Genomic DNA, 11,816 nt, shown 5'->3' on the forward strand with positions numbered 1-11,816 from the left:
ACAATAGGATCTAGCAACAAAGTAAAGTCATCAATTTGCTTTGCATTTTGAATTAGCACATCTGTCCAAAGACTAATGTTTTGTAGAGCTGAGCCCTTGATCTCTTAGCCATGATTGAGCATGTAAGAAAGCAAATAAGGTGTCATGTTTTTTTTTTGTTTGAGACAATGGAGGACATGGTCTTCTTCATTGCACCCGATGTGCTACAAAAATAGGTAATCATGACAAAGATACTCACTTGTTTAGTGTACGAATGCATTGATTCAATCTCATTTTTCTCCTTGGAGGAGTAGTTCTCTACAAAGTCTATGATAGAGGCCACCACCTCATTTGGAAATAATAAATGTAGTTCTTTAATTATTATCTTTACCACCTAAATACAAAACTGTGAATGTCATAGTTCTTCAAGTGGCCTCGATACACTTGCAGAAGTTATAGCAAACCACTTGATAGTTTTTTGTATCACTTTTGAGTGGTATTGGACCACTTGTATGAGGTGGTACACCATTATAAATTGTATTATCCTACTTTAAAGTAGTAGCATTCTAGTTGGAGTCTAGTTGCAAGTCTTAGGAGGGGACCATTTACAAGTGGTAATGTACCATGTGTAAGTGGTAGTAATGACTTAGACAATGTAGCACACCTTTTCTAATGGGAAGCGTATCACTTATAGGTGGTAGTGTATTGTAGCTAAGTGCTTGTGATGAAGTATAGAAGTCATTATTGATAGCATAACATTTGTAAGTGGCAGAGCATCACTTGTAATTGGTCACATGCCTCTTGATAGTGGTAGCAGAATAGTATTAGTGGTAGTAACCACTTGTAAGTTGTAGCACACCACTTGTACTTAGCTCTAATAAAATGAAAAAATGGTTTAGATATTCACAAGATAAAATAAAACAATGGTTCAGAGATAGAGAAGATATAGTGTAAAACTTGCAACTAACTCCAATAAAATAAAAAATTTGTTCAAAGACATAAAATAGTGGCGTATAAGAACAATGATAAAGTACTTTAGAAATACTTAAAAATACTCGCAAAACAACATTCAAAATTATTACATATTAGTATACTAAATTGTCAGGTGCAAGTAACAAACCATTAGCTTCACTTACCACTGCCAAGTGATGTTTGGCTATATATGAATTTCTTCTCTAGATTCCTTTAAGCTTAGCAGCTCCTACTATGCTCATGTTAGAGCTTCACACCCCAATTTCACCATCCACAAATATCATTGCTTCAAACATACTAAAGCAAACATAACATTTGGAATTTTTGACAGCATAAGTGATATGGGTTCTCTGTCCATCTTTTCTACCATAGACAAATGTAGGGAACAAACCATCATCTTCATTTGCAATTGGTAAATAAAGTTTGTTATATACACATTTCTTTTGTGCACTCCCATAAGCATGGTAGCTTGCAGTGTATGGATGTTAGTGCTTTCCCCCTACTTTCTCCATTCATCAACATCAACATTGTTGATTTCTTCATAGAAGACTCGTATGAAGATTTTGGGATCTTCACATGATTCAAAGTGTTGTGGATATTTCTCAACATAACTAATTATTTCCAACTCTTTTGCTTTACTTTACATAGCATGGAAGCAAGGATGCTAAATAACTTCACCAAAGACTGACTTCCTAAAATATGCATCCATTCTAATGGTTAATTTCTTGAAGTGTTTTACTAGCTATATCTTGGATTTCTTTCATTCATCTAGTACCCTATTATTGCATTCCAGCCTAGAGTTGTCCATTTCTACTTGTTTCTTTTTCTCTTGAGAAGTCCAATATTCTCTCTTTGTTTTTTGGCATTGAAATTCAGCTACTCTATTTAGTGATGGAGATTTAGGCCACCTATAGATGCTTTCATCCAAATATTATTGCAAAATTTTCCTCAACTTTAGTGCCATGACCCTTAGGAGTGCTAATTAATGGGATCAAGCCATTTGGAAGAGCTTCAAAAGTATGGACCAAAGGTGACATGGAGAACAAAAGGCATGTACAAGAAAAGAATTAATCCAACTGAACAATGAATAGCTTCACTCCTAGTTGTGCTCTAGGAGCTTTAGGAGGTAGCACATTCTAGGAAGGTGCAAAGGGCCATGCAATACTATTAGTGTTATTCATAATATATTCCAAAAGATAAAAAATCAGATATATAAGAGCAGGGGTGATCATTGTCAACTCCCAAATACCACAAGAATGGGAAAATTCTTTGATTCAGAATATATATATTGAGCTCACAATTACCAACACCTGAACAATATGTATTTTAATAGTTGGCTAGCCTGTTGAGAGATAGGTATGTGAACCCTATGTATGCAAGGAGGGTTAAGGGTAGCTAGGGGTGTGAATAAAATAGAGAGCAAGGGGAACCCTAACCCTAGCCATCTAGAGGCTATATAAATAGCCTAAAGGTCACTCTCAATGTAGAGGAGAGTGTACTAGTACTTGTGAACAACTCACTAAGCCTAGATTTCTTCTTGTACTTGAGCTCTCTCTCTCCCTCTTGTGCACACTCTCATGCTCTCACTCTAATATTTCAACATGGTATTAGATCCTCCTTTGATCCTTTTAGCTTCCATCATCCACATTTTCAACTAAGTGCACATGAGCCTTCATCTTCTTCATCTTATCCCTTGACCTCCATAGCCACAGCTTGACCCCCTGACCTTGGAAGAGTTGGTGTGAGCAAAGGAGCTATACTAGCCCCTGATTTCTTCTAGAAACTTCATCTCTAGGTCAAGGCACTTCAGCATGGTGCATTAAATATTGAAATTGGTCAACAAGGAAGACAACATTGTGTGGTTTCCAGAAATGACATAAATTTTGCAGCAACCTCCTCATCCCAACGGTGCAATCAGCAAAAGGCACAATCTCTTGAGCCACCATAGGGATTTATTAGCCCCTCAAGTGAGCTATCTTTATTTAAGAGGGTTCCATCCCTATTGCTCACACACAGTTCAAAACCCTAATTGGGTATCGTGTTGGTAGCCATAGCTAAAGCTTAAATGCTCGATGTTTTGAAAAATTTCCACTACTAAAATCATTAATAGTGATTACAATCACTCAAGCATATTCTCTAAAGCTTGCTTCAAATCTGGGAGCAACTCCAGCACTTGGGGGACATCAATGAGCTTACCATGAAGCCAACGGTCTTCACTCAAGCATCTCACTAAGCTTGACATCAGTGTTTCTAAACACTATTGATTAACCTTCTAATTACTTACTCGATATCTGTTAAATCTAGCATAAACACATTGTTCTCATCTCATCACATTTGAGCCTACTATGTAGTAATCAACTCCCTTTGCTTCCGCACTTATTGGTCATTGTGTAAAGGACTAGACACTGCCATTGCCTAGAGCAATTGGTAAGACCTTCCTATCGTGACCATGGATTATGCCGATGTTAGACCTCAAATCCACAAGTTTGATGGAAAAGAATTCCATCCATGGTAGGTACTAGTAAAGTATAAAATGATGGAATGGGGCTATTGGTCCTTCATTAAAGGGATGAAGGTTATTCATCCATCGAACCCACTTCATGTAGAAGATGATGAAAGATCCCAAGCCATAATAATGCTTCATCTAGATGAATCACTAATCCATAACATTGACCAAGTCTCCACTGCCAAGGAAAAATGGAATGAGCTTGAAAAGCTTTACGGTGCTATATGAAAGAGCAACAACATATTCACGAATTTGGAAATTTTCATAAAGTTTGGGAATTCCTAATGTGATTAATATTTGGACACATGGTCAAATCTTATCCCCTTACTTGAAGGTGAATTTTTTCCTAAATACTGTATAAGTAATCCCCCCAAGTCCCACTTTCAAAGATGGGGTTAAGATTTAGCCACTTGGTCAAATCTTTACTCTTTATTTGAAAGTGGAACTTGGGAGATTCCTAAATTCTCTAATATGGTATTGAACTCTAAAATCTTCCTAAAGATCAATTTTTTTTTGTCTAGAGTATAAACAAGGAGAAGACCTAGGTAAGTTCATTTCTCACATGAAGGGACTCATGGCACAATTATCCTTAGTTGAAGCTTCAATTCATGATGAAGATGCCATTGCAATTCTCTTGAAGGTTGTAAAGAAGGTATTTTCAACCTTTGTAACTACTCTTATAAATATTCCTAATCTAGCTTTGGAAAGCACCATCCAATCTTGTTTAGATGAGGAGAAAAGAAATCAGAAAGAAGATAGCACTAGTTAGGTATCCACTTCAAGAGCCCGTGACCAAGTCTTGGTTCATACTGTATCCACTAAATGCTCCTTCTGCAACACAAAAAGGGACATCTTGTCAGCAACAGTTGGAAAACATATAATGACAAATGAAGTGCAACAAATGTAAGAAGACAGGGCATATTACGAGTAAATGTCCTACCATCCCTGAAGTACTAAAACAAATGGAGGCCAACTTTGTCTCCAACCCACTTGATGATTAACTTTTTTAAATCTACAAGTCCTCTATCTATAAGCACTCTTATAACCTAATTTATAAAGGCTACCACACTGACATTGAGGGGGGATGTTGAGAGATAGGCGAGTGAATCTTATGTATGCAAGGGTGGATAAGGGTAGATGGGTGTGAATGAACTGGAGGGCAGGGGGAATCCCTAACCCTAGCCATCTAGAGGCTATATAAACAGGCTAAAGGTCACTCTCAATGTAGAGGAGAGTTTACTAGTTGTACTTGTAAACAACTCACTAAGGCAAGATCTTCTTCTTGTACTTGAGCTCTCTCTCCTCTTATGCACACTCTCATGCTCTCACTCTATATTTCAACATAGTCCAAATTATAGGTTTGTTATTTCTCATCAACTTTGTTTTCATGAAAGGGGTTGAATTTTGGGCAAGCCTTAGATGTAAAATGCTAAACTGATAAAGGATTAGAGGAGATTGGGATAATGGCTTAGTCTCTTTTGAAAATAGGAAGAAAACAATAAGAGTTGTAATGAAAACTTAGTGTGTCACTCTCTCAAGAACAACCCAAGGAGCTATACAAACACAATGGAGACACCTCAAGAACAAATAAGAGAATTAATGGTAGGTATAATCATGAATAGCTTCATCCTTGATTTCTATAGCATAGCCATTTCTTCTGGTTGGAGGGTTTGCTTCTGCTACTAGGACTAGCTTCATCCTTGATTTCTATAGCATAGTCATTTCTTCTAGTTGGAGGGTTGTGTGAGATATAGGGTATAGTTCTCCTCCACTTATTGGTGGGTAAGGGAGATTTGTTTCTCATGCAACCTTCTAATGTAAAATTTTCCAAACATGGAATTTATTATGGGTACCATATCATAGAATCCAAACCTTGGAACATCAAAACAATTAAATATGTGTGCATGTTATATATGTATGTATGTGCATGTGTATGCACGTGTATGTGTGTGTAGGTATGTGTTTGTGTGTGGGTGGATATGTCTACATGTATGTGTATGCATATATATGTGTATGTTTTATAAGTTGTATCCATTCTCTCTCCTCTCCTTTATTTTCTTTCCTCTCTCTTTCATTCTCTCTGCTTCTCATTGTTTTTTGTACTCTTCCCTCTCCTCTCTTCTCTTCATTTTTTCTATTGCTCATGTTTACATATACACAAGGATGTGTGCATATGTGCATATATGACTCAAGGGGTCACTTATCAATATATAAATATTTAATGTGGATTCAAAATATTTTTTTAAAAAATACAATTTTTACAAAAGTTTTACATATAGGAAGATGTTATGTAAAAGGTTTATTCATAGATTGAATAGAAAAGGGATGTGTTTCATTTCAGAAAAATTCTCAAATAAGGGTAATTTTGAATAGGCTCTAATTGCAAGTGATATAGAGGATTTGTATATAGTGCACCTCCCCCTTCCCCTCCCCCTCCCCCTCCCCCTCCCCCTGCTCCCTTGAGATACATGAGTGTGTGTTTGCATATACGTATGCATGCATACATGTGTACATGTGCATATATGTTGTGTGTGTGTTTTTATATTATATGTACATTTATGGGCGCTTTTAGAATATGCACATGCTAAGTGCACATGTACAACCATTAAAATATCATTTCATCTCATATCTTCAATTTTAAAAGAAAATCATCTCGTTGGAGAGAGAGAGAGAGAGAGAGAGAGAGAGAGCGCTCTTAACATGTGCCTTTAAACTCAAAGATATCAAATACAAGGTTCAACAAAACATGTAAAAACTCAGGAATTACATCGGAAGATATATACCACATGCCAAGTTGAACTCACATCCATAGGTGAAGGATGATCAAATAGAGCCCAAACATGTAACTTCAAGCGGGTTGTACTCATAAGTCCTTCAGATCTAGCAATGCTACCACTATAGTACATAAAACAGGAGGCTTTGAGGGGGGGGACTTACGAGAACTTTGGGAAAAAGCAAGTTTCTATTGAACTGGTCCATGTTCCTCTGAACAGTATTGATGAAATCCCGACACTTTGTCTGTAAGCCGAGTGCGGATTACTGGGAACAGTATTGAAGAAATCTCGACACTGAGTGTGGATTGGGTATTGGGACTCTAGTTCTTTCTAGCTCTAATGGAGGAAGAGAGAGTCTGAGTTACACTGATAAATTATAATATGCAAAGCCTGAAAAGGAGAGAAGTGGTGCTGACGTCGGGGAGTGAGGGGATTGACATTCAAGCTCAAAAAGGATCGCTTACACTATTTATAGATGAACCTGTAATAGGAAATCACACAAGTGTGCCAGCAGATGATCCATGCCATATCAACAGACGATGGCTGCTGCTTGTTTTCTCATGCAATTCATTAGACCTTTCATGAATCATCTCAATGCATGGATCAGGTCACCTTCTTCTTCTGCACATCTTGCTCCTGAGAACCCAGTAGCCAAGCAACCTGTAAGAGCACATGAAGCTTAGCATGATTGCAACATCCAGCCATTTGGAGCTGTTTTCCAGGCCAAGCTCTCGCAGAACCACATCGCCCGTCAGGCCACACTCGCCGCCACCCAGGTCGAATCCCAAGCATGTGTTGCCCAAGCTTCTGTACTCGTTGATGAGGAGGGCATCCAATGGGTACTTGAAGAGGGAGATGTAGTGCATGAACCTCCAGTAATAGGGCATCTCTTGCTTTGTTATGAAGTAGCCAGAGAAGAGGAAGAAGGCCCCCATGCATCCTGATATCACAGAGTTCCCCATGATGTAGTCAGGCATCAACGCCCCCAAAAATGCCACAAAGGAATTGGCTGTCAGTAACACCAGCCACACCACAAGCACAAAGAAAAGAGAGGCAGCTCCATCTTTGCTCAATCCTATTAGACAATACACAGGTATGGTGTACAGCACAGCTAGGAAGAGCAGAAACGGCAGGAAGACCAGGAAGTTGGCTATGAGGTAAGAAGATATCCTGTAAGCTCCTCTGGATGTTTCTCGCAGCAGTATGTTGCGCTCTTGCAAGAAGATGGGCAGTGCTTCTACTGTTGAGGAGAAGAGAAATGTGAGAGTGAATGCAAAAAAGCCCAGCCTATCAGCTACTCCTCTTGGGTTGTTGCCCACATGCATATACACACTCCCTAGTGCAAGCCCTGCCACAATTGCTTGGGCTGTGCGCGCTGTGAAAAGCTCGTGTGTCCTGAAAATGTTCCTGGTGAATCTTTGGGATAAGGTAATCACCTCATCAGCGCTGTAATTAGCAAATCCAGGCTTGTCATGAATCTTACAATCCCCTCGAACATTGCCAGCTGAAGTGGCAGCAGATGATTTGTTAGCAACTTGCATCATTACCACATTGCCACTCTCTTGAATTTGCATCTCCACTGCAATAGTACATGGAGATCCAACCACTTGATCCATGTTCCCCTTGGCATTATTCTCATATATTGGGGACCCAATCACTTTATCAATACTGCTCATTTTATGTAGGCTTAGTCCATCCTTTGCTAACATGGATCCATCATCATCTTCTCCTTTCACTAAATGAAAATCTGTGCCATATGATATCTCATCAATGGCATACTCCAGCACATTCACTTTAGCTGGGATCTTATGCCCTGCTTTAATCAACCGCATCTCCAGCATTTCCAATGACCCGTGGTGAATCACACAACCCTTGGCTAGCAACAGAAAGGAGCTTATTTGCTGCATGATCCTATACCCTGGCTGGTGGATAGTTAAAATGATTGTTCTTGACCGTGTTTTAGCCATGGAATGCAGCATCTCCACCACATTGAGAGCTGATGCACTATCTAATCCAGATGTGGGTTCATCCAATAAGAGTACACAGGGGTCATGTATTACATCCACACCTATAGAGACCCTTCTTCTTTCTCCTCCAGACAAGCCTCTTATGGTTTCATTCCCAACTCTTGTATCAGCCACATGCTGCAACCCAAGCTCTGCCATGAGTGAAGAGACCCTCTTTTTTTTTTCTTGTGTAGACATGGTAGGAGGCAACCTCAGTTTGGCACTGAAGAGAAGGGTTTCTCTGACAGTGAGAAGCGGGAAGAGGGCATCATGCTGGGGTATGTAGCCGGAGATGCGGCGGAAGGAGGATTCAACCATGGGCTGCCGGTTCACCATGATGCTCTCAGGGGGGCTGGTGGGCTTGATCATGCCAGCCAGAAGCTCAAGCAAGGTGGACTTGCCAGCTCCACTAGGGCCTGCTATGGCAAGCACCTCTCCGGCCTTGGCTTTGCAGGTCACATTTTTGAGAATCAGGCTGGCAGTTGGATTGCTGGAGCAATCCTGTGCAAGGGGAGCGACATTGGAAGCTCCTCCTTTGCACATCAATGCACCTACATTAATTGGGACAGTTAACTGTTGAGGGGGGGCTCTGTAGCATAGGTTGACTGTCTCTATTTCAAATGTCTTTGGGCCAACATTAACTGTGCAGGTAGGAGGAGGTTGGATGACTATGGACACTTGGGAAGCAGCTTTGCCACTAGCAGCTGCATCAGTTGCTGCTGAGCCATGAATGGACAAACCAGCTGTCACAGTATTCAGATTAGTCTGTGCCGGACGTGGCTTTGTGGCAAGCCCCAATTCCAAATTATGAGTGTGCTTGTGATCATGGCATTGCAAGGCTTCTGCAGACATACTCTTCTGAGGCTCTAGTTGCTGTGGTGGCAATGTAGCATCCACAGCACTGCAATGAATGTGTTGATCAGAGTTCTCTCCATCTAACACAGGGTCGTGAGTGTGAGATGATGGCATATTGTGATCAGGGTCGAGAGCTGGCTTCGAAAGAGTTGTGGGAAGGAAGAGAGAGAGAGAGAGAGAGAGAGAGAGAGCCGAGTATTGTGAATGGCTGGGCTGTAGATTTATACTCGCTACGTCGTCAAAGACTGCGCAGTCACGAGCATGCACTCTAACCGATCTCTCCGCTATCGTTATAAAAAAGAAATTAAAAAAAAGCAGAAAACCGTTGACGTGAAAACTTAGTGAGTTTGTGGTTATGCTTATGCCGGTGAAGGGGCCAATAGAGTGTCATATAACAATCTTCCCTTCTAACCTTTTGTCATGTGTATTTCATAAATATTTTTAAATGGTCAAACTATTTATATCATATAGAGTTCAAAAACTAGGTTGACAGGTACACCTAAATAACGGAGTATGAAGTTCTATATGCAATGTAGCAGTTTTGCTGATGGTGTTTATGCAATGTAGCAGTTTTGCTGATGGTGTTTAGACATGTGACACGTTTTAAAGTGAAGTACTTTTATATATAAGATTTAACGTTGTTTAAATATATGGAGAATCTCGAAAGGAGAATATGTATATTTATATAGTTCGAGTCAATGATCCTGAGTTTGAACATTCACATTTTTTTTTCTATGTTAAATGAGGTTTCTTCTTAATTTCAAAAAATAATACTTTTACATCTTGTCGGATGTCTATATAGGTTGTTGTCCCCTATCATGATTGCATTTTTCTTATGGATAGTGGTCTGCTCAAAATTCCTAGCCTAGTCTATGCTATCAACTATTGCTTCTATATCAACCTCGAAGCTATCCTCGAACGGCTGGAATATATCTATATCTTTCCTCATTTTCTTGACAGGATTTCTTTGTTGTTGTTGGATTCTTTTCTCCATATTGGTCGTCTGTCCTACGTACTCCTTGCCATTTTTCTTATATCTTATGCTATAGATGAAGTACTTGCTTTTGTATCTTAGCATTGGCACTTCTAGATTGGTTCGTAGATTTGGTTGCAGACGGTGCCACATGATATGAAAGTACTTGAGCTAGTGGCAGGACTACCAAGTAGTTAAGCGAGATGTTAAATGTGTAGTGCAACAACTCAATTGGGTATGCTCCGATGCGTTTATTCTTGTGTCCAAAAGCACTTGGATTGTGCTTGTTCGTAGTGCTTTGTCAACCGAGTTTTTGTACTCAAACTCAAGTTTGTTGAGTATGTCTTCAAGGAGTCCTGCATGTTAAGTGCATATGAGTTAGTGTTGTTGTTTCAAGTAAAAATGAAGGTTGCAAAGTTTGTAGGAGACTATGTATCAATTGCGATCTTGTCATCTAATGCAAGATGCCATTTGTTGTCAAGAATTTGAGTGGATGTGGCCACCAATTTTTGGAGATTGTTGTACATTGTGAAGCCATTGAAGTATGTTGATGGCTTTTGCCCAACGACGTTCTTCATTCTCACATCTGGTTTGTCATTACGTACTTGTGATTCAGTGTATTTGCAGAACATTTCTCGATCTGGTGTTAGTGTTCCTGTGGTTTTGAATATATAGCTAGAACATCTGCATCATGCGCCATATGTCATGTGGTTAGGTGAAGTAATATATTTGTATTTTTATATATACTATTAGTAGGAGAAGAAAAGTTAAAAAACATATTAGTATATTAATAAACAATGTTTGAAAGGAGTGTATGAGATTGTTGTGTGATGAAATGTATTGTGTTTAATCTTTGTTTGTTTTTTGTTGAGATGTATTGTTTCTTTACTTGAGTTATGGTGTCAAGGAAGGTGTTAGAGCGAAGGCAGATGGATTTAGAAGGCCGATGATACATAAATTTCTTCTTTCGATTACGTAGGAGAGCATTACATAGACTAGTCTAGATGCGAGTAGAAGTGCTTTTTGGTTGGCTATGGCTCCTTGTAATTTGTGACTGGTGATTGCATATGAGAGTGTCAAAGAGAACATAGATTTATGGTACCACTTACTATTCAATGCCTTGGATTGGTGCTTGTTGCACCACATGGTGAGCAGTTGATTCGTTCACTAGATCGTGACCTGGATTCTTGATATGATTTTGTCATTTAATGTGTCGATATGGTTGATCTTACACATCACACCATTTGTTGCACCTATGGTGAGATCAATATTCTCAGTTATCATTGCAGTCGCTAACAACTATTATCTCATCTATCTCGTGGGAGTTCTTGTCATGTAGCCAAGTCTACAATGCTAGCTCATCGTTTGCATTCATCTAAACTTTGACAGTATGGATCTGTTCAGTTGTGTAGTATTTGTGTAGAATATGCTCAGGGGGATCACTCATGAATATATATATATATATATAACATGAGTTCAAAATAAGGGATTTTTAAAAGACCATTTTTATATATATTTTACATATAGAAGGGTGTCATATAACGGGGTTACTTACAGATTGAATAGAAAAGGGTTGTGTTTTATTCAAGAAAATTTCATAGATTAGGATATTTATAAATAGGTCATGAATGCACGTTATATAGAGAATATATATATAGTGAACCCCCCGAGAGAATAGGCTTGTTATAGTTGCAAACATCTTTCTTGTGTGTATATATGATTATTGTTTTTTTATCAACAAAATCTAGGAT

The 11,816-nt window shown here is 39.0% G+C and overlaps 1 pseudogene; it reads right to left on the reverse strand.

Annotated features, from left to right (window-relative positions):
* Nucleotides 1-6,152: 6,152 nt before the first annotated feature.
* Nucleotides 6,153-9,279, reverse strand: LOC148019055 (ABC transporter G family member 10 pseudogene; annotated as a pseudogene).
* Nucleotides 9,280-11,816: the final 2,537 nt, after the last annotated feature.

Source organism: Lygodium microphyllum, chromosome 20 (assembly GCF_053477565.2).
Source record: "Lygodium microphyllum isolate KBCC chromosome 20, Lygodium_microphyllum_v1.1.10, whole genome shotgun sequence".
Lineage (NCBI taxonomy): Eukaryota > Viridiplantae > Streptophyta > Polypodiopsida > Schizaeales > Lygodiaceae > Lygodium > Lygodium microphyllum.